Raw genomic sequence first — 22,518 nt, forward strand, 5'->3', positions numbered from 1 at the left:
AGCCGTCAATCAAATCCGGAAGAGGAGAGGAATTTATCACATTCAGAGCCTCGAGAGGAACATCGTTTTCCCTTTCTGAATAATCATGCAGTTTGTGTTTGTTTCTAGGCTTCAAACTGCAGTCGATCTCCATGGAAGCAGTTACAGCAACCGAAAAGAGCTTATCCAGGACTAGCTTCTCAATCATCAAATAAAATGAGTTTTCTTCATGCAGTGGCCACCTTAAGCCCGCTATCACAGAGAATGCAGAGATGTGATGCTGGTCTCGAGTAGTTTTGTGTCAGACTGTTCTCTCTGGAGTCCTCAACTAAGTTTCATGAACTTCTGTGTTTCAGATCAGTGATTCAAAGGCCCACATGGATTCTACACCTCGACTCTAGAGAAAACTCTACAGAATATCACCCGTCCTCTGCCCCTTGTGAGTTTAAATATTTTAACAATTAGCCAAATAATAATAATTAAAGCAATATGTGTATTTCAAAATACAAAGTAGGCTACTATAATATAACTGTAACAATAAAACCTTCATAATCATCAGGAAGAAGGAGGCGGGAACCGGCGGACAATCAAATAAAGACTTTAATTACAAAATAAAGACAAAACAGCGTGTCAGCCCCTCACGGACGACTGACGCGCACAAATAAAAACCAAACACAACTTAAACCCAGGCCTGGTCCTCTCTCGTCCGTCACTGTCATCGCTCTGGTTTTATATCCCTCCATCTCCTCCGTGGGACTCGAGACCGGTGGGTCGAACAGGTGTCGTTCATTTCCAATCATTCCACCGGCCCCGCTCCTGTTCCCACATCTCTCGGCCCCGCCCCACTTGTCACAATAACATTTTAAAATGTTTGGAAATAACAATCATTTATAATTAAATTATATAATCAATAGTGCTTTCAAATGATTAATTGCGATTAATCGCATCCAAAATAAAAGTTTTTGTTTACATAATATGTGTGTACTATGTAAATTTATTATCTATAAATAAATACACTCACATATGCATGTATACATTTAAGAAAAATATGTTATTATGTTATGTTTATATATTAAATATATTTATATATGATATAATTTATATAAATATAAATATATACATGTAAATATTTTCAAAATATATGCTGTATGCGTGTGTCTTTATATAGACATAATAAATATACACAGTATAAACACATATTATGTAAACAATTTTTTTTTATTTTGGATGCGATTAATCATCTGACAGCACTAATAATCAAAAATATAATAAATAATTTACAGTATTACAGTAATGTTTGTCAGTGTACAAATTTTGGAATTTTTGAATTTACATCAAAGAGTTTTGGACCACCAAAAAAAACTTGTATTATCGCAGGCCTACGGGAACATGTAGATTAGATCAACCCTAAAACCCAGAGGCTGACGCTCCTCCTAAAGAGGGTGAAAACATCAGATGTGAGAGAATATTGCTGCTATTTTCAGCTTATTTGTGCTGTCTGTGTCTCAAGGACCATTCGTCTGCATATCTCAATTATATGTGCAAACATCACGGAAATGTACAGAAAATCAGTTTAACAGATTAATCATACACATCTCGGTCAGAGATACCTTATTTCATATGACAGGTCACCTGCCAGTCCTATTCTTTATGATGTTTACTCAAGAAATGCAAAAACAAAATATATAAATATGTGACTGCTTGTGCGAAAAAAAATATCTTCAGGGTTTTACAAACTGTCCCTGGTCACTTGCATGCATGTCATATCTGTCTGTCATCCCCCGGACGAACTTGAAACTCATTTCTGAACATTGTGTGTGTGGTACACAGGTGCACAGTGGTATGGCGAAGAGAATATCTGGCAAGAAACACAATTATTTAGATTTGATTTGTCATCCATGCCCAGAGGGATCTCACGCACATTCACTCACACACACACACACACACTTTGTCATCCATCACTCCACAAACAAAATTACATACATACATACTGCTTTCCAGGAGACATAAACATTCCTGGCAGAAGTGTCGGCATGACGGATCTTTGAGTTGAAATGCTGTTCTGTATCTTAAAGAGACCCAGAGGAAAGAGTATTATTGTGCAGAGGTTTCTGTTTCTTAGCTTGGGAAACTTCTCATTTAACTTTAAACTTTGTCTCAGGTGTTTCTCTTACATGTAAAATTAAAATTAAAATAGACACACCTTTTTACAATAACAGACATAGAGTAAGACTATAGAGCTATAAAATGGATATGGAGCAGCTCATTTATTGAGAACTTGGCACACAATAAGACGTAAGATCACCAGGGTCTTTTTCTCAGGAAACTTATTCAGATGTCTCCATTTATTTAAGTTAATGTCTACAAGAAATAGCTAAGACATTAAAGAGATCCTGTTTTTATTATTTTCATTTTTTCTTGTCAGCTTTGTAAGCAAGTGTCATAACACACATTGCTTATATTTTTTTGCCTGGATTATAATTTTTTAACTCTCACCAGGAATTTCTGCCCTTGTTTCCATTTGCACTTATAAGTTTTTGTGTGTATCCATGTGATGAAATGACCCGTGTTTGTGTTACCCACAGATCCGTGTTTCCTAGCACTTGATTGGTCATACAGAAATAATTCTATTCTGTGAGGTGGAAGCTTTGATCTTAATAAAAGGAATGTTTGATGTCTGTGGGATGGTTCATCAGAGCCGGCTAGTTGCCATGGATAGGCTGACGTCAGAGAGGCCAGAGAATACCTTCTCTAGCTCGCTGTTATTTTGAGCTCATTGTTCTTCTCACTGGGTAATTGGGTGGCTTAGCCACTGATCACAGCTGGACTGGACCACAAGGCTCGAGTGGAGAGACTGGATGGACTGGGGTGAGGGAGGTCATGGGTTTGAGGAGAATGCTAAACCAATTCAACAGCGGACTCAAGGCACGGCCTTGTGGGACCCCAAAGTATTCAGGCTGAGTCACCAGTCCTGAAAGCTTAGCATGACCCTAGTCCAAAGCAACTAATGAGTACTTGTAATGATGTTTCTCAGGTTTTCCTTTTGGGGCTTACAAGTAAAAAAAAAAAAAGTCAGTAGCCATGTTTCAACCCACCTATTTTTATGTGCATAAAAAACGTATGTGCTCAAGTAAGTTGGATAAATTTTTTATCCGGTAAAAAAAAAAACACTTTTACTGACTAAATACCTTAATGTGCATAAAAAAAGACACATGATTTTGCAATGGGACAGCATATTACTGGACCAACCAACAGACCCATCACATGGCATAGCATTAGAAATTCTAGTTTTTTTTCATTTCACAAGGCTTGAACAAATTCTCATCAAAGTGCTTCATTATAATTTACTCCTAGAGCAGGCTACAAAAAAAAAATCACAAAAAAAACCCAACATGGCCGCATTTCATCTGCACGCTCTGAAGCTTGTAATTTATTATATACACTAATAATTATATACAGCGCCTTCTCCTACTGCAGCAAATGTAATTTTTCTTTGTGAAATTTAGCGAAAGTTAATCAGGAATTGACGCTTTTGTTTTCTTTAACTCGCTGGATGGAAACAACTTTATTCGCAAATGTTTCATGCGATATTCCAATTTTGCACGTAAGTTTAATTCTTAAATAATATTCGTAATTCATAACGAGTATGGAAACATAGGTAGTGTAAGGTTTCCAAAAGACAATTTCTTTTGAGAAGATTCAAATCAGTTGGTTGCAATACTGCTGCAATCAAGCTCAGTTCAGTTCAGTTTGTTTTCCTAGAAGTTTTCAATTTACTGTACAAGTAAAACAAGATGTGCATTTAACATTACTTGAAAAAACTTTTTTTTTTTGTGAATTTTGAAACTTATGTACTGCTAATAAGTTTCTCAGCAAGGACTTAGACTTAAGGATGTGAGCTTTCATGCCTGACGAATCATTGTAGGTCTTGGCTCACAAGCAAAAAAAGATCCATTTTCAACAGCGTAAAGAATTTTAAAGCACTGCTCACACAGAAGTCACATTAAAACCAAGCCATTTTCTGTTGGTCAGTGTGACAAATTAGTGTGACCAACTTGAAAATTAGCAAGGGGAACTTTTTTTGTCCTCTTGTGGCACTACCAATTTTACAAATTCCTAATATTATTATTGGATTTTTTGGCAGAACAGTGGTAAATGTGTATAACTTCATATAGCAACTTTATTCCATTTGACGTTAAATCTCTTCAAGTAACATCATCCACAGGCTTTTTTACTCATAAATCAAAAACTATTCTATTCTAAACCTATTTGAAGTTCCTGAGACTACCCATGGTGAATTAGCCTTCCAGGTCTAACTAAAAATTGACGTCATGAATGAATATCTCCTTTACAGTGACACTTTGCCTGGAGCAACCTGGAGTTAAGTGCTTTGCTCAAGGGCACAATGGAGATGGTTCATGGCTCACCTCTTGCAGGGATCAAACAGAAACTTTGAGGTAACCAGCCCCGAGCCTAAACCTTTACACCACAGTCTCAGAAGGGTTTCACTGGGTTTTGTTTCCTTGGTTGTTTTTATTTTAGGAAACTCTGAGGTTTACTCTGGGAAGCAGAAGAGAGGTAAATATTCCACAGAAGAACAATCTATCAGATATCGCCATTGTACCCTTAAGCGAGCAACCTGGGTCGTTTGAGGCAGAAGTGCTAAATGACTATTTAATGTGTTTTAAAACTACTTTAAAGTTCTTCTGCTTGACCAAGGTTTCATCATCATCCTGGGAAAAGTTACGGGAATCAAAATCTCCGCTCTGGGAAGGAAACCTAGTCCTGACCCGCACGTTTCATGAGTCATTCTGCCTTGATCAGTTATTCCTGGCGTGATGTAGGCAGTGTAATAGGTGCACAGACACCATGCTGACATTTGCTGGCACCCATCAAAGGGACATCTTGTAAACCTGTCACAGTTCGAGGACGCAAAATCTATCTTTGCGCCACCACACAATGGAGACTAAGGCATCAATTAATCCTGAAATAACCCAAACGGCGAGGCTCAAGCGGTGCAGGTGACATTTAAGAGACAACACCTTTTTTCTTCTACTTATTTTACAGGTGTCACCACAGCATCAGCGAAGAAAAAACTTTTAGAAGATTTGAGACAGAGTAGAACATTTAAAGGAATCTTCCTAAAATGAACATTTTGGCATTTTTGCTCACTCTCTATGTTGTTTAAAGCCATATAACTGATTTTCTTCTGTGAAACTTAAGTTGCCAGGCAGGTCCGAGCTGCTCTTTTTCATACAATGAAAGTAAATTCTTAAAAATAAAGGTTGTTAATTAGCATCAATGGTTCGGTGAAGAAGCTTTATCATCAGTGGAACCTTTCTTTTGCACAGAATGTTCTTTAAAGTGAAAAATGTTCAATGTTCTTCACACGAAGTCATGTGATAGAGGATAGATAGGATAAGACGCATTTAACCTAAAAATCTTCTCAGACCTCATTGACCTGTATGATTAGTTAAAAAAATGACGCTTTTCACCAGGCCACACCAAGTTTAAAATTCCTCATGGCGTAATATTTCCTTTTTGTGTTTTGCAGAAGAAAAATCGTATTGGGATTTGGAAAAGCATGTGGGTGAGTAAATGATGACAAATGTTTTATTTTTAATCTTTCCCTTTAAAGGGAACAAATCAAGCTTTGATGCCAGAGTTTAGTGAGTTCATAGTCAATATCAAACAACACATGATTTATAACATCTGTGGAGGAATTGAATTCTGCCGCTTTTCCCATTCAGCTGATTTTTATCTTGCAAATGTTAGAATTATTCAGTTTTTACTTTTGAGGAAATCATCCATTATTCAGTCACTTGGCTCTGATTCATCCTTTTATCGAGTCAGGTGCATATTGGCCCAGGCAGTTTGGGGGCCGGCTTAAAATAGTTCAGTTTTGGTTTTTAATGGCACAGTGGTCACATATTTCTTTCTGTTTCTTTATTAAGTTAATTTAGTTAACATTTTATGTTTGTAAAATTTGTGCTTAAAAATTCAGTCAGCGAGCAAGTGAACAAAATGCGTTTCAGCGATGACTCATCTGAATGTCTCTGATTGGCCACTGCATCTACAAACTCAAAAGAATCATGTGTGATTGGTTATAATGCAGCACTGTACAAATGCATCTTTCTCTTGCTCCGCTCCAGCCAAAGCATGAATGCAGATTTGAATTTAGAAGCTGATGAGATGACGCACTGATGAGATGACGCATTTAAAATCCACTTGGCTAAGAAATTTGAATGGGCATGATGCCTCTGAATAGGGCCAAAGTTAAGTTAACTGAGTTGGAGCCCATAACATTTGGGGGGGACCATACAAATTTTTTGCATATGTAGCGTAATCGCTATGCCACTGGTGCCACCTGCGTCTTTCCTATTTTTTTTAGTTTCTCAGCTTCTGTTATTCTCTTTGTATCATCCATTGTTGAATCGGTTGTTCTCAACCTTTTTGATTTTATGAGATGGAAGGAAATCCTTTGAAAACAAGTTCATATTTACTTTTCATACTAGGCGAAAAATCTTAAAAGCAAAAAAATCAGACCTTCAGTGGAAGCAAAACCAACCACAGATCTACACGTCACGATCAGATCAGCTTTGGATTAAGCAGGTAAACAGGCTGACAGCCTGTCTCTCTCTGTTTCATGTCTCTCATAACCACATGGAGAAACGTTCATTATTTTACCAGTCCTTTTCTATCTGAACCACTTTTGGAAGAGCATGAAAGTGAGAGAGCGCGATCGTACAGCATCTCTCCACCCTGGCATAAATCCTGATTAATTATTATGCTCAAATTACCAGGGATCCTAAAGGGAAGAGAGAGAGAGACAGAAAAAAGGTTCAAAGCACAGCGGAAATCTGAACCAGCTGTGTGAGCTTCATTCTTCACGCCGTAAAAAGCATTTTTTCGTATTTTCATTCTTAATAAGTGGGCTCGTGCCTTTTAGTTATTTGCAAATGCACCCACATAGATATTATCAGCAAACAAACATTCAAGGAGGTTTGGGAAGAGAGAAACATTAAACAGACCACTTTCGAAATTATAGTACATCTTTTACGAGGGTTAGAGAGAGTTTAGTAAGGAATGATCTTGAAAAGCCATCAAAAATCAACCTAAATTAGCAGCAATACCTAAAATTGGTCAGGAGTGAATTTGGGAAAAACAAGTCATGGGAATGCAGCAATGGGTGAATTTCACGAAAACACATTCAGCTCAAATTTATTCACAAGATTAAAGAAAAAATAACCATGTTTAGCAATTATATGATGTTTAAAGGCTTTTTTGGTATGGTTAAATTTTAAAATGGGAAAAAAACTGTTTGTAAAACTTTGTAAAAAATAAAGATTTAATTAAAGATTTTCCCATAGTTGCCATTATTCTTTAATTTGAACTACTACTAAATTAATATTTTTTTAATTAATATGAAAATGCAAAATTCTTTCACGTTTTTATATAGATTCAGAATGTATTATTATTTAAACCTGTAATTCCATTTTTCTGTTATTTGTATTACTTTATATTTTACTGTAATTTATTTTATATAAATACTGTCATTACTACAATTTACATTTAAATATAATTTGTACAATTTATAACAATATTTCTATAATTTATCACAATGTATATATATATATATATACCTTTTCATTTAAATTGGTACATTTTACTGTCATTTTTTAAGTGCCCTAATTGTCAGACTTTATCCTTTCTGTACAATATATTTTTGATGATCTGAACATGTATTTTAGAGGTTTTGTGATATATCTATATATATCGATATATGCTCCTTCATTTCTGCTGAATCAAAACAAATGTATGATGGTTTGTACTAAAGATATTTGGACTTTCCAGCCTGACACTCGGTGATAAAATGCATCCCCTCCTCCACGATAAGTCCTGACTGTTTCCATAGCAACCTCGCTGCTATCAGCTGGCAGATACCCAGAGGAAAGTGCAGCCGTAAGTTTGGGGGAAGACTTCTTCACAAACTACCTGCTTCCAGTTCTTGCGATCAAAGATCTGAAAGGGAAAAATGCTTGTGGTGCTTTGAGATGTAAATATAAGCCCGACGGGCCACAGTGACCATTCTTTCCAACAAATATGTATGCATGTCCATCTGGCCCGGTCAGTGCCCAAATCAGACATAAGGGGAGAGAGAGAGAGTTTCAGCTGATACATTGACTGTTAAAGCGTTAGCATCAGCCAGACTCCCACTCGGAGCGTAGATATGGCAAGCGGTGGCATTAGTCATTTTACAGTCACAATGCTGCTTTTGAAGTGCGTTCATCAGCGATGTCTGCTGATGTCCCAGTGGTGGGAGACACTCGGATCTAGGTCAGATTTCCATGACAAATCCCTGCCCTACATGTTCCCTGGACATACAGCGTATGTGTTATGATCATCATGATCCATTATAATAATACGATAACTGTTGTAAAGGTAAGCATCTCTATTAGTGATGTTTAATACATAGCCAAGTTTTAATATTAGTTTATGAAATATTAATATTTATTTTTCAATAGATTTTCAATACAACATAGTGTTACGGATCACTCGGGAAGCTGAGGAGTAACAGAATGAAGATGTTTATTGTACACAGACACAAGCAGAGGAGCAGGTAGTGATGAGTGACAATGAGGATGGATCCGTGAAGGTAGGGTGAAGACTTCTTGGAGGGACGGTGAGCCACACACACGCACACTTGGGGAACTGGGTCTTCGGAGAGAATCGCTGGAGAGAGTAGAAGAGGAGTTAGTCCTTATAGTAAGCATACAGGAATGATCTTGTCGCGAACGTGACCGGACAATGTTTGAGTGCGTGTGTGTGGCTTTTATGGTGCTGCGGTGATAGGCTAGTGATGAGGATCAGGTGGATGTGATTTAGAACTCCGGTGAGGGTGTGCGTTGTGATTGTGTGGAGGTGGAACCTGGCGTGTTTGTAACACATAGGGCCATTATGATCTTTTAACATGTATTTTTTTATTATAAATACTATAATATTTTAATTAATTCTTTCTTGTATTTTTTAACCTTATTTTCATTACTCAGTCATTCTTATTACTGTAATACAATATTTTTTATTATAAAATTGTGTATTTTTTGTGTAATATAGGCAGAACTATATAATGATGTATAAATACTTAATTAAATAATATAACATTTCTTTAGACTTTTTTTATTTTAAATGATAATTTTTTTTGTTATTATAACTATACTACTATTCTTTATTATTTATTATTCAGTTTTATCTTATTTTACTTAGTTTTATTTGTTTCCATTATCCAGTCATTCTCATTACTGTAATACAATTATTGTTTATTTCTGTAATATAGGCAGTTCTACACGCATACCACCAAGTATATATATTTTATCATTTAATATGATAATTATAGAATTATATATAGAATAATATATAACTTCTTTAAAATTTCTTGTTTATTTTAAAAGGAGACATGATGCTATTACAATATAAAAAACGGGGCTGATTTTTATTATTGTTATTATTGCTATAATAGTAGTAACTAAAATAAAAAATATATTTTTTATGTTTTTATTATTTTTTATTTATATATATATATATATATATATATATATATATATATATATATATATATATATATATATATATATATATATATAGGCAGAACTATGCACAAACATTTATGTATAAATGCTATACTTGACATAATTTCTCCCTTGACTTGGACCAATAAGCCACCACGTTGCTTACCAACACTCTAGAAACCACCCAGAGCATCCTAGCTACTACATAACAACACCTTAGCAACCAGCCACACCCACATTTCTAATAACTCATCAGATTTCCCCATTCTGATTTTCACCTGCTTTGGATGGGGTTTCCATGGCAACAGGCATGTAGCGGGAACTGATGGCATTGTTGAAAGATGTCTCTCATGGAGCGCTTTCTCTTTCTCTCTCTCTTTCTCTTTCTTTCTCTTTCTTTCTCTCTCTCTCTCTCTATCTCTCTCAGCACAGTATCATAAGAATCCTAAACGTTTTGCTGAGGGTATCGACGGTTTCCCTACATGCATGCTTTCAGCTCTCAGACGTTCACATTCAGCTCTGATACCTACAACAGATGTTTGCTGCTCTGATAGAGACATCAGCTTTGCTGCTACTACACATAATGTATTTGTTATATCACATACCGAAATAAATCACGTAAATAGTCTTAAATACATACATCTTTAGTCATTCATCTGCAGCATAATGCAGTACAGTAGAAGTGACATGAAGTTCAGCCTTTTAGCAGTGAAACCAGTAATGCTTGCTTTTTCTAGCATTTTAGTATTTTTTCATTTCTTTTTTATTGATTACTATAATAACATCTGCATCTTGAAGTAAGCATTTGTTAAGGAGATTGATGAAACGTCTTTAGTTTTTGCAGGTGGCTCGTTCGTGATTGTTGTGGGATTTCATGGGAGATTGAAGACGCGCTAAACTTTCTTTGGGAACGTCTCTTGACTGTTTGAAGTCTGAAGTGCTTTCAGGACATCCGAAGTGGACGACAGCAGCGAGAGCGTCTGAAGGCACAGTGACAGATGGAGAAACATCAGGCGTTTGTGTTCATCGAGCACAGCCGTGCATGTCCCTCGTAAGATCTCATTTCTCTTGATATTGATTTATTTTAAGATCAAATAAAGGATACAAACTGTGTAATTTATAATTAAATATATAAATAATAATGGGGGACTGGTTTTCTTCAAATATTTGCCAAAAACCACAGGAGTTTGTGTTCATCTGGCACATCTGTCCCCTGATAATTTATTTATTTATTTTTTTGCCTTTTTATTTTTATTTTTTCTTCATTTATTTTAGGTTTTTCAGTAATAATAAAAAAGGGAAATAAGATCAAATAAAGGATAAAAATTATACAATTCATTATTCATGATAAGTGTGGGTCAAATCGATTAATCCTATCCAAAATAAAGGTTTGTGTTTGCATAATATATGTTTGTGTACTTTGTATAGTTTTATATTTATTTATATATTTACAAATATACATGTATATGATTTATATTGTATATTAATTTATATTACATATATTTCTTTAATATATACATGCATGTGTATATATATATATATATGTACATAATATATAAATATATACTGTACACACACTGTCACGGTTCGTGAATGCACCGTCTCTAGCTGTAGTCATGTTATGTCATGTTGATTGGTTCATGTGGGTGTTGCCACTGATCGCCTGATCAGCGGCAGGTGCATCTCATTCCAACCGCCTATTTAACGCCCTGTCTTTCATCTCCTGTTTGTCAGATCGTTGTTTGAGGTCCTTGTGTTGATGTCTGTTCGTGCTCCTGTGTTCCTGTCCTTGCCCTGTTTCGGTCTCCTTTGGATTATCACAGTCACTCACGGATTATCACCACGGATCACCGATCTACCACCACCATCATCGCTACCAATGCACTCAAATCACCTACTCACCTGTCTGTGCTGCCATCGTGGTTCCTGCGTCACTCACCAGCACTCATCCATCACACCTCCTGTCAATAAACTATCTTTACTTGCATCTGCCTCCTGTCCTCCATTGTTAGCGTCACACACACACACACGTTATGTAAACACAGACTTTTATACACAGGTTTATTTTAATCTACCTTCCTCCCTCGAAGATTTCCTCAGCGCCAGTGTTCGGAGGATGGACTCCCAGGAGCGGACTCTTAACGACACTGGTCGCGCGTTTCAGGCTTTAGTGACGCAGGTGTCCGAGCTCACCCAACAGTTCCAGTTATTACGAGCTCCCACTGCGCCAATCACACCGCCTGTTCCACCAGCACCATCGGAGGCCCCCTTCCAGCCGGAACCACGCCTCCCGATTCTGAAAGCGTACTCGGGTGAGCCCGACTATTGTAGAGCTTTCCTTAACCGTTGTGATATGCATTTTGGCCTCCAGCCTAGAACTTTCGCCAGTGAGAGGGCCAAGGTGGCCTTTGTTCTGACCCTGCTCTATGGGAGGGCGGCATTGTGGGGAACAGCGGTGTGGGAGAACCAGGACCCATGCTGCGCCTCGTTCCAGGCGCTCTCCGCCAAGATGAGACTGGTCTTTGATCGGGCCGCCGCAGGACGGGAGGCTGCCAGGAGGCTGGCGGAGTTACGCCAGCACGAGAGATCCGTCTCGGACTATTCCATCGAGTTCCGGACCCTGGCGGCGGAGTGCCATTGGAACGAGGAGGCGCAGTGGGACATGTTCCTGCATGGGCTGGCTGACCGCGTCCAGAGGGAGATCTACGCCCTGGACCTTCCCCCGTCGCTCAATGGACTTATTGAGCTGGCCCTTCGGGTCGATGCACGTCTGGCACGGATGGAGAGGAGGGGGCTACTCAACACCCCATCCAGGGGACCGGCAGACGTGCGGTTCAGCGGCGGGGACGTGGCCAGCCCCGTCTACGATCACGAGCCCATGCAGGTAGGGAGAGCTCGGCTTTCCCGGGAGGAGAAGGAGAGGCGGAGGTCCCTGGGCCTTTGCCTTTACTGCGGGGGAGCCGGACATCAAGCCCATGCCTGTCCGGTAAAAGGCCAGGCCCGGTAGTACGTATGAGGCTACTATCGGGTGGGATCTCCGCCGAGAAGACCTCATCATCATCATCACCATCATCTTCTACGCTCCTCCCGGTATGGCTGCGGTGGTCAGCACAGACACATCACTGTCAGGCACTACTGGATTCTGGGGCAGAATGTAACTTCATGGACAGCACATTAGCCCACAAGCTCCACATTCCCCTCAGACCTCTTCCGCACCACATCACAGTTCACGCCCTCACTGGTCAGCAACTTCTCACCATATCATACATCACTGAAGACATTACACTCATCACCTCTGGCAATCACTCCGAGACCATCTCTTTTCACATCCTTGACTCTCGCCTGGCACCCATTGACCTCGGACACCCTTGGCTCCTCCTCCACAACCCTAGCATTGATTGGCTCTCTAACTCCGTTTTGTCTTGGTGTAAAAGGTGTCATGAGTCTTGTCTAGTGTCTGCCTGTCCGTCTGTGTCTGTGTCTGTGTCTGTGTCTGTGTTGCAGGAGGAGGCGGTGGATTTGTCTAACGTGCCCGCTGAGTACCTCCATCTGAAGGAAGTGTTCAGTAAGTCTCGGGCTGCTTCTCTTCCTCCGCATCGTCCTTAGATTTACTGTGCCATAGATTTACGATCAGGTAAGTCTCCGCCTAAGGGCAAACTCTATTCACTTTCTGTTCCAGAGAGGGAGGCTATGGAGAAATATATTTCTGATTCTTTAGCTTCTAAATTCATCCGCCCTTCCTCTTCTCCCGCGGGGGCGGGGTTCTTTTTTGTGGGAAAGAAGGACGGATCTCTGCGACCTTGTATTGATTACCGGGGACTGAACAACATCACGGTAAAGAATACTTATCCTTTGCCGTTGATGTCTTCGGCCTTCGAGAGGTTGCAGGGAGCGTCAATTTTCACAAAACTGGACTTACGCAATGCGTATCATTTGGTTCGGATCAGGGAGGGGGATGAATGGAAGACCGCTTTTAACACCCCCAGAGGGCACTTTGAATACTTGGTTATGCCCTTCGGACTCTCCAACTCCCCAGCGTTCTTCCAGGCACTCATCAACGACGTGCTGCGAGATATGATCGATCAGTTCATTTATTTCTACCTGGACGACATATTGATTTTTTCTTCTTCTCTCCAGGAACATGTGCAGCACGTCCAACGAGTGCTTCAGAGGTTGCTAGAGAATGGGCTTTTTGTCAAGGCGGAGAAATGCAAATTTCATGCACAGTCAATTCCATTTTTGGGGTATATCGTGTCGACTGAGGGAATACGCATGGATCCCGAGAAGGTTAAGGCTGTGGTAGAATGGCCAAGCCCAGATTCCCGTAAGGCCCTACAGAGGTTTCTGGGGTTCGCTAACTTCTACCGGCGTTTCATTCGCAACTTCAGCCAACTAGCCGCACCTCTGACCGCCTTGACCTCAGCCAAGACTGCGTTCAGGTGGTCAGACACAGCTGAGGCTGTGTTTGCCAAACTGAAGAGCCGTTTCATTTCAGCCCCTATTCTGATTACCCCTGACCCTACACGTCAGTTCGTGGTGGAGGTCGACGCATCAGAGGTGGGGGTAGGAGTGGTGTTATCTCAACGTTCTCCCTTAGACGACAAGGTCCACCCTTGCGCGTATTTTTCATATCGTTTATCTCCGGCAGAACGAAATTACAATATTGGTAACTGAGAATTGTTGGCAGTTAAGATGGCATTGGAGGAATGGTGACACTGTTTAGAGGGACCGGGGGTTTCTTTTATAGTATGGACTGACCACAAGAATTTAGAGAACATTAGCACCGCCAAGAGGTTGAACTCCAGGCAGGCTCGGTGGGCACTTTTTTTCGGACGTTTTGACTTTACTATCTCGTACCGCCCGGGTTCCAAAAATATCAAACCCGATTCTTTGTCGCTTATTTTTGACCATTCCGAACGCCCGTCCACTCCCGAGTGTATTTTTCCTGAGACATTAGTGGTCTCCACTCTCACATGGGAGATCGAATCGAAGGTCAGAATGGCCTTAGAAGGGGTAACGCCTCCGCCCGGGTGCCCACCGAACCGTTTATTTGTGCCGGAGGGATTAAGGTCCAACGTTATCCAGTGGGGACATTGCTCGAATGTAGCTTGCCATCCAGGGGTTAACCGTACTAGATTTTTAGTCAAGCAACGATTCTGGTGGCCACTTATGGCTCGCGACATTCACAGTTTTGTTTTGGCTTGCTCGGTTTGTGCCACTGGTAAGACTTCCAATCGGCCCCCTGATGGGTTACTCCAACCGCTATATATTCCTAATATTAATATTCCTACTAATATTCCTCTCCGGTCCGTATCTAATAAATTGGCTCCCAAATTTATTGGCCCGTTTACTGTCACCAAAATCATTAGTCCGGTGGCAGTCCGCCTTAAACTCCCTCCTACGTACAGGAGAATTCATCCCACCTTTCATGTGTCCAAAATTAAGCCCGTATTTCATTCTCCCATTAATCCGCCTACCCCGGTTCCTCCCCCGCCGCGTCTCGTAGATGGGGAGACCACCTATTTGGTAAATCGAATTCTGGACTCTAGAAGGAGGGGACGCGGATTTCAGTACTTGGTGGACTGGGAGGGTTACGGTCCGGAGGAGAGAAGTTGGGTACCTGCTAGGGACATCCTGGATCACTCCCTTATCGATGATTACAATCGACAGGTAAGAGATTCTGGGGACGCCAGGAGGCGTCCTTAGGAGGAGGGGTACTGTCACGGTTCGTGAATGCACCGTCTCCAGCTGTAGTCATGTTATGTCATGTTGATTGGTTCATGTGGGTGTTGCCACTGATCGCCTGAGCAGTGGCAGGTGCATCTCATTCCAACCGCCTTTTTAACGCCCTGTCTTTCGTCTCCTGTTTGTCATATTGTTGTTTGAGGTCCTTGTGTTGATGTCTGTTCGTGCTCCTGTGTTCCTGTCCTTGCCCTGTTTCGGTCTCCTTTGGATTATCACAGTCACTCACGGATTATCACCACGGATCACCGATCTACCACCACCGTCATCGCTACCAACGCACTCAAATCACCTACTCACCTGTCTGTGCTGCCATCGTGGTTCCTGCGTCACTCAACAGCACTCATCCATCACACCTCCTGTCAATAAACTATCTTTACTTGCATCTGCCTCCTGTCCTCCATTGTTAGCGTCACACACACACACGTTATGTAAACACAGACTTTTATTTTGGATGCAATTAATCATTTTGACAGGACTAATATATGTTTACATAGATACAGTATATAGATAGATATACTGTATATATCCCAAATAATTAATATATTATTTAAAAGAATGACTGTACTCTACTGTGTAACATTTGTATGTAGAATATAACCATTAAATGTGCTTTAAATTGCTTTTCACATGGCTTTTAACTCTAATTGTAATGTCAATAAGTTGACATTTTTGTAAAAAGCAAATGCGTGATTGAAATACAATCTAAAGAAACCAGTGTTAATAAAACTTCAGTGTCAAGATGTATGTAATATCTCTTTAACGAAGAGGCTGAGGCAGAATGTGAATCCATTTGCAGGAGTTTATTAAAGGAAGATTGTACAATCAGAGTCGTGTTACCAGGCAATGTGTCAATACCGTAGGGGCAGTCCGATCTTTCAACATACACAGGGGTTATCCAGTAAGCAGAGACGAGTAGGCAGGCGAACAGGTCAAACACAAACATCAGTCCAATCAAGCAATATATCCAAAGGGGCAATCCAAGAGACGTGAACGAGATAACAGGCAGAATCGTGATCAAACAGGCAGTCAGAATACTCACAAGGAAAACGCTCGGTAAGGCAGGTTAACTGGCAATACTTCACAGTGAAGTGAAATGCTAGCACATGTTAAATAGTCCCAAACAGGAAATGACTGTAGAAACAGAGGGAGCGGTGAACAGTCAATACTCTGGTGAGGGCTCCCTCTGCTGGCGTGGCGTTACAGAATCGGATCCAGAATGTCGCTGGCGGCTACCCATGACCTCTCCTCAGGTCCATAGCCCTCCCAGTCCACAAAATATTGGAGCTGACCCCCTCTCCTTCTTGAGTCCAGTAATTCCTTGACCGTGTAGGCTGGTGCTCCATCAATGTCCAGTTGCGGTGGTGGCTCTTGAGCCTCATGATTGGGGTCAGCATCCGTGTGGACCGGTTTCAGCAGTGAGACATGGAAGGAGGGAGAGATGCGGTAGTTAGCAGGAAGCTCTAGTATGTGACTTCATTGATTCTTCTTAGATTTTGAAAGGGCCAACGTACCTTGGGCTGAGCTTCCTGCTTGGTAGCCGCAGCTTGAGATCCCGTGTTGAGAGCCAGACCCGTTGTCCTGGTTGGTAGGATGGATGTGGTCAACGTCGCTTGTTAGCCTGAAGTTCCTGTACTCTGACAGCTAGTTGTAGGTGGACGTGAGCACTGTCCCATACCCTCTCGCTCCAACAAATCCAGTCATCCACAGCGGGGACTGATGATGGTTCGCCAGACCACGGGAACATAGGGGGTTGGTATCCGAGGACACACTGGAAAGGGGTCAGACCTGTTGATGAGTAAGTTAGCGAGTTCTGTGCATACTCTGCCCATGGGAGGAATTCTGACCATCGATGTTGTTTTCTGCTGCAATATGACCGTAAGTATCTGCCTAATTCCTGATTTAGTCTTTCCACCTGACCATTAGCTTGGGGATGATAACCAGAAGTGAGACTGACATTAATATCCAGTTGTTTGCAGAATGCTCTCCATACTTGTGATGTAAACTGGGTACCTCTGTCACTGATAACAAGGATAGTCGTGAAACCATGGGACAGCGGTAAATCAGTAACAAAGTCTATTGATAAGTGAGACCAGGGACGTTAATTCCTTGGGAGTCTTAGATTGAGCACAAATCTGACAAGCTTTGACATGATTAGTGACGTCCTTGGACATTGAAGGCCACCAGAATGAGTCACGTACCAGGTGTAGAGTGCGATAGATACCTGGGTGGCCAGAGCTGACTGAGGAGTGGACCCACTGAATGACTCTGGGGCGCAGACTTTGTGGAACATAATGGAGGTTAGGAGGGCAATTGGTAGGAGCTGGATCTTGAATCTGTTCCCGTTGGATCTCCTCCATAATATCCCAAGTAATTGGGGCAATGATTACTGATGAAGGAAGAATGTATTCGGGGGTTTTGTTGTCCATGAGGAGATCATACTGCCTGGATAGAGCATCTGCCTTACTGTTTTTGATTCCTGGGCGATACATTACTGAGAATTGGAAGCATGTGAAGAAGAGGGACCATCGAGCTTGGCGAGGGTTGAGTCGTTTTGCACTTTTAATGTACTCTAGGTTTTTATGATCTGTAATCACCTGGAAGGGGTGGACTGCTCCCTCGAGCCAGTGCCGCCATTGCTCTATTGCTGCTTTCATAGACAGGAGTTTCTTATTCCCCACATCATAGTTTTGTTCAGCTGTCGTTAACTTTCTGGAAAAGAATGCAAAAGGGTACAGTTTACCCGGTTGTCCATGGCGCTGGGAGAGTATGGCTCCAATGCCTGAGTCTGAGGCATCTACTTCCAAGATGAATGGTAAGTTGGGGTCAGGGTGCTTGAGGATCGGAGCCGTGGTGAATTTATCTTTTAAGAGGTTGAATGCTTGGGTAGCCTCCTCACTCCACCTGAGTTTGGAAGGTTTACCCTTGAGGAATGATGTCAGTGGTGATGCAACCATGCTGTAATTTCTAATAAACCCTCTGTAAAAGTTAGCAAATCCCAGGAATCTCCTAAGTTCCTTGATAGAGGAAGGTTGGGGCCATTCCGTTACTGCCTTGACCTTGGCTTCGTCCATCTTAACACCCTGATGACTAATGTGATAACCCAGGAATGATGTCTGCTTGACGTGAAACTCACATTTCTCTGCTTTGATGTACAAGTGATTCTTCAGGAGCCGAGTGAGGACAGTCTTGACATGGTCAACGTGTTCTGCTTCAGACTTGGAGTAGATGAGAATGTCATCAATGTAAGCAATTACGTACTGGTTAAGCAGGTCTGGGAAAATCTCGTTTATGAAAGACTGGAAGACAGCGGGTGCATTGGAAAGTCCTTAGGAGGAAGGATATGGACTCCTGGTGAAATAACCCCACTTTTAATGTAAGTGTCTTGGTTGGTTGGATTATGCCCGTTCCGATTGCTGTGTCATTGATGGCCTTGATCTTAATGGGTGGGTTACATGGTTGGGCGGGTAAGTTATACTTCTTGACGATATCTTCATGAATGAGATTTAATGCTGCTCTGGAGTCGATCATTGCTGTCAATGAGATGGACAGTTCTTCAGTTTTTAAGGTAAGGGGAAGTTTGAAGGATTGATTATTTGGTATCAACAAGTGTTCCATATTTACCAAAATGGGCTTCTGGGCCTTGTGTGGACATCTCTGGCATCGATTGCCTGGTTCACCGCAGTAGAAACAGAGACGGATATGGCATCGCCGTGCTCGTTCACTTTCAGAAAGTTTGGTATAGTTGACTTGCATGGGTTCTTAGAGCATTATAGTTTTATTTACAGTCGTGGTAACAGGCGGTATTTCCTTCATATACTTTCCTCACGGAGTCTGTCTCATCAAATTTTCCATCCTAATTGCAAGCGTGACGAAGTCAGTAAATGATGAATGTTCTCCTTTACATACGAGCTCTGCCTGGAGATCCGTGTTGAGATTTCTCTGGAATACGGCTTTTAGGGAAACGTCATTCCACCCACTCTGAGCAGCGAGGGTGCGAAACAAGATGCCGTACTCGGCGGCTGTTCTGTTTCCTTGCGACATTTGTAGAAGTTGAGTTGATATATCCTCGCCCCCTGCGGGATATTCAAACACTTCTTGAAGTTGTTGCAGGAAATAGTCAAAGGATCGATTGAATCTCATGTCAGTATCCCAAACAGCTGCAGCCCAGTCAATCGCCTTTCCAGACAACAAGGACATCATGACAGCACATTTCTTTTTGTCAGAATTAAACTTGTCCTCCTGATTGTCGAAATAAATCTTTACTTGACGAACAAAGCCTCGACATCTATCAGCAGACCCATCAAATTTTTCTGGTAGTGCGAAACTCACCGCTCTGGGCGTGGTTGCTGGAAGTGACTGGATGTAGCTCGTCAAATGCTCGTTGATTGCTTGAAGTTTACTCAACTGATCTTGGTACCCCTTTAAGACTTCACTTTGATAAGCGAACGCCGCTTGCATGTTAGAAACTTCCGCTGGATTCAGTTGAGGCGAAGTATTCTGTAACGAAGAGGCTGAGGCAGAATGTGAATCCATTTGCAGGAATTTTTTTAAAGGAAGATCGTACAATCAGAGTCGTGTTACCAGGCAATGCGTCAATACCGTAAGGGCAGTCCGATCTTTCAACATACACAGGGGTTATCCAGTAAGCAGAGACGAGTAGGCAGGCGAACAGGTCAAACACAAACATCAGTCCAATCAAGCAATATATCCAAAGGGGCAATCCAAGAGACATGAACGAGATAACAGGCAGAATCATAATCAAACAGGCAGTCAGAATACTCACAAGGAAAACGCTCGGTAAGGCAGGTTAACTGGCAATACTTCGCAGTGAAGTGACATGCTAGCACATGTTAGATATAGTCCCAAACAGGAAATGACTGTAGAAGCAGAGGGAGTGGTGAACAGTCAATACTCCGGTGAGGGCTCCCTCTGCTGGCGTGGCGTTGCAATCTCATGTCTCTTGTTTGTTAGTTTTGATTTTCCGGTAAAAAATTCTAATGAGAATTAAGATTAATTGATTAATGACTTTGCACATTTTATTTTTAAATCATGATGCCATCAAGTAGTTGACATTTTTGTAAAAAGCAAATGCATTAAAATCCAAACAATACATCATATTATTATGTACCATATTTATAAAACAGAAAGAAATATATAAACATTTTTTTAAATGTTATTACTTCTTTTTGGAATCTGATTACATTTAATCAGTTTGGTAGTATGTTGGTTTATAATAATTAGCCTAATTAATATTCAAGAAGCCAGGAAATTGAGACATAACAATCAGCTAGTTTGCCTGTTTGGTGAGTTTTTAAAACAAGGCAGTGCACAATGTGTTTGTGTTCTGTATCCTTCTCCAGGCGGTTGTGTGGACGGACAAAGAGCGACCTGTTCAACATCCTCTCAACTATGGGCTCTTCCAGAACCTGCTCTCAGAGGAAAAGGATTTAAAGGGCAACCAGTAAGGAATCTGACTCCACGTAAAAATGCATAATGATGTTTCAAGCTTGATAGCCTGTAGAAAGGACCGGAGAGAGAGGAAAAGTAGAAGATAAGGATGTTTTCTGCTGAATAAATGTGATTAAAAATGTAACTCAAGAGCCAAAGAGCATTGTAAAGGTTATGAATGCACGTCACGTCTGTTTGGTACGAAATCTTTGATAAGGTTTTTTCTCACAAACTCACTTTCTGTATTTTACAGATAATATGGGCTCAGCAAGACCTCTGATCACTAAATGCCAAGCCGGCTCCTGTCACTGTGCTGTATGACAGCTTAATAATGGCTTTCCCAGCATAGGATGCGCGGGTCAATGTATAAACAACCCGCACCCGACCGATGTTTTCAACTAACGCTCCCGCAACTCGGACCACAAAAAAAGTAAATGAAAATATTGTACCCGACCCGCTTCCTGACCCGCATTTTTTACAAGTAGTAAATGCGTCGCCCCTTTATATTAATTTAATTACTTAAATAGACTATAGCCTACAGCATAATAAGAGTTATGACCGCACACATAAGGCTTGCCACAAAGAACCGGTTAAAGTAATGATTATGAATGTGTTTAAATTAGCAAGGACTCATTTAATTGTTTAGTAATAAACTGGTGTTTTCTGTGTCACTGCTAAGATGAAGCTGACGATGCGGACTCTCCATGAACACCAGAGAAATGCACATTTCATATGGATTATATAATCAGAGAGTAGCCTATTTATTTTGGTTTGAATATTTTCGTTTAAAAGTAGACATTTCAAGCGTTCTGTAATATATTGACTATATTTCTTTTTAAACCCACCGACTAAAAGATTAAGACACTACCTGACCCAAAACATCACCCAAAGTTTCAACAGCTTTTTTCTTAGCCATTTCAGAATCTGGAAAAATGACTGGGGCTAACTTGTTACTGCAGTAGAGCGATATGAATGTGTGATGTACGGCATGATAAATGCTCGTCACTTCTGCTGCCCAAATTTTGTCAGCCTGTGAGTCATTTGGTTTATTGTAAAAAGATTGCACTGATTTGCATGTTTCTTGATGATGTGCTCACATGCACCATTTTGCTTCACGTCGTATTCTCCACCATGTCCCACAGAAAATCTGCCTTTGCATAAAATGCAAAAAGCTCTCTCTGCTTCACCATCTACAGGTCTTAACCAAGAGTAGGCTATGTAGCGGTCCATTCGCTATTAAAAGTGCATCTTCTCTTTTTCGAGGCCACACTGGCCATGGCTGCTTAACCTGACCGAACAGCGCACGCGCTCTCCAATTTGAGATTGTTGAGGAGGCGCTCGTGCACCAGTCAACAATTTGATTGACGTACGACTCAGCCTATCGCCCTAACGCTTTTATTGCTCTCCTCTGAACTATTGGACATAAGTTAACAGTACGCCTATGGACGTATCCGTGTATTTATTAGGCAGGGTCGAATGAAAAAGCGGGACAGATGCTCAATTTGAATGAGGCGGGACAAAGGGTAAAATTGCTGTACAGTACAACAAAGCGGGACAGGTGGTCACTCTATTCGCGCCAGTTATGCAACCAATAAAGTGTAGGCCTATGTATTTCAAAATTGTGTCTAGTACTATATAAATTACAAAGGTATTTCAAACGACCCGACCGGCCGCGACCCGAATATCATTAAAAATATTTTTGGATGACTCGTAACCGCGTGTAACCGCGGGTGACCGCTGGCACCCGCTCATTTCGGATCAACCCGCGCATCACTGTTTC

The 22,518-nt window shown here is 41.1% G+C and overlaps 1 long non-coding RNA gene across 2 annotated transcripts in view; it reads left to right on the forward strand.

The window, feature by feature from the left end:
• The window catches only part of LOC132124582 (uncharacterized), an 83,168-nt gene extending 62,086 nt beyond the window's left edge, over nucleotides 1-21,082 (forward strand). For both annotated transcript variants that reach the window (XR_009426785.1, XR_009426784.1), the window contains 8 exons: nucleotides 336-418; nucleotides 4,334-4,557; nucleotides 4,699-5,000; nucleotides 5,534-5,569; nucleotides 6,495-6,591; nucleotides 10,390-10,589; nucleotides 20,673-20,770; nucleotides 20,992-21,082. This is a non-coding gene — a long non-coding RNA (uncharacterized LOC132124582). The remainder of the gene's footprint in view (nucleotides 1-335; nucleotides 419-4,333; nucleotides 4,558-4,698; nucleotides 5,001-5,533; nucleotides 5,570-6,494; nucleotides 6,592-10,389; nucleotides 10,590-20,672; nucleotides 20,771-20,991) is intronic.
• The last annotated feature ends 1,436 nt before the right edge of the window (nucleotides 21,083-22,518 follow it).

This window comes from Carassius carassius, chromosome 43 (assembly GCF_963082965.1).
Source record: "Carassius carassius chromosome 43, fCarCar2.1, whole genome shotgun sequence".
Lineage (NCBI taxonomy): Eukaryota > Metazoa > Chordata > Actinopteri > Cypriniformes > Cyprinidae > Carassius > Carassius carassius.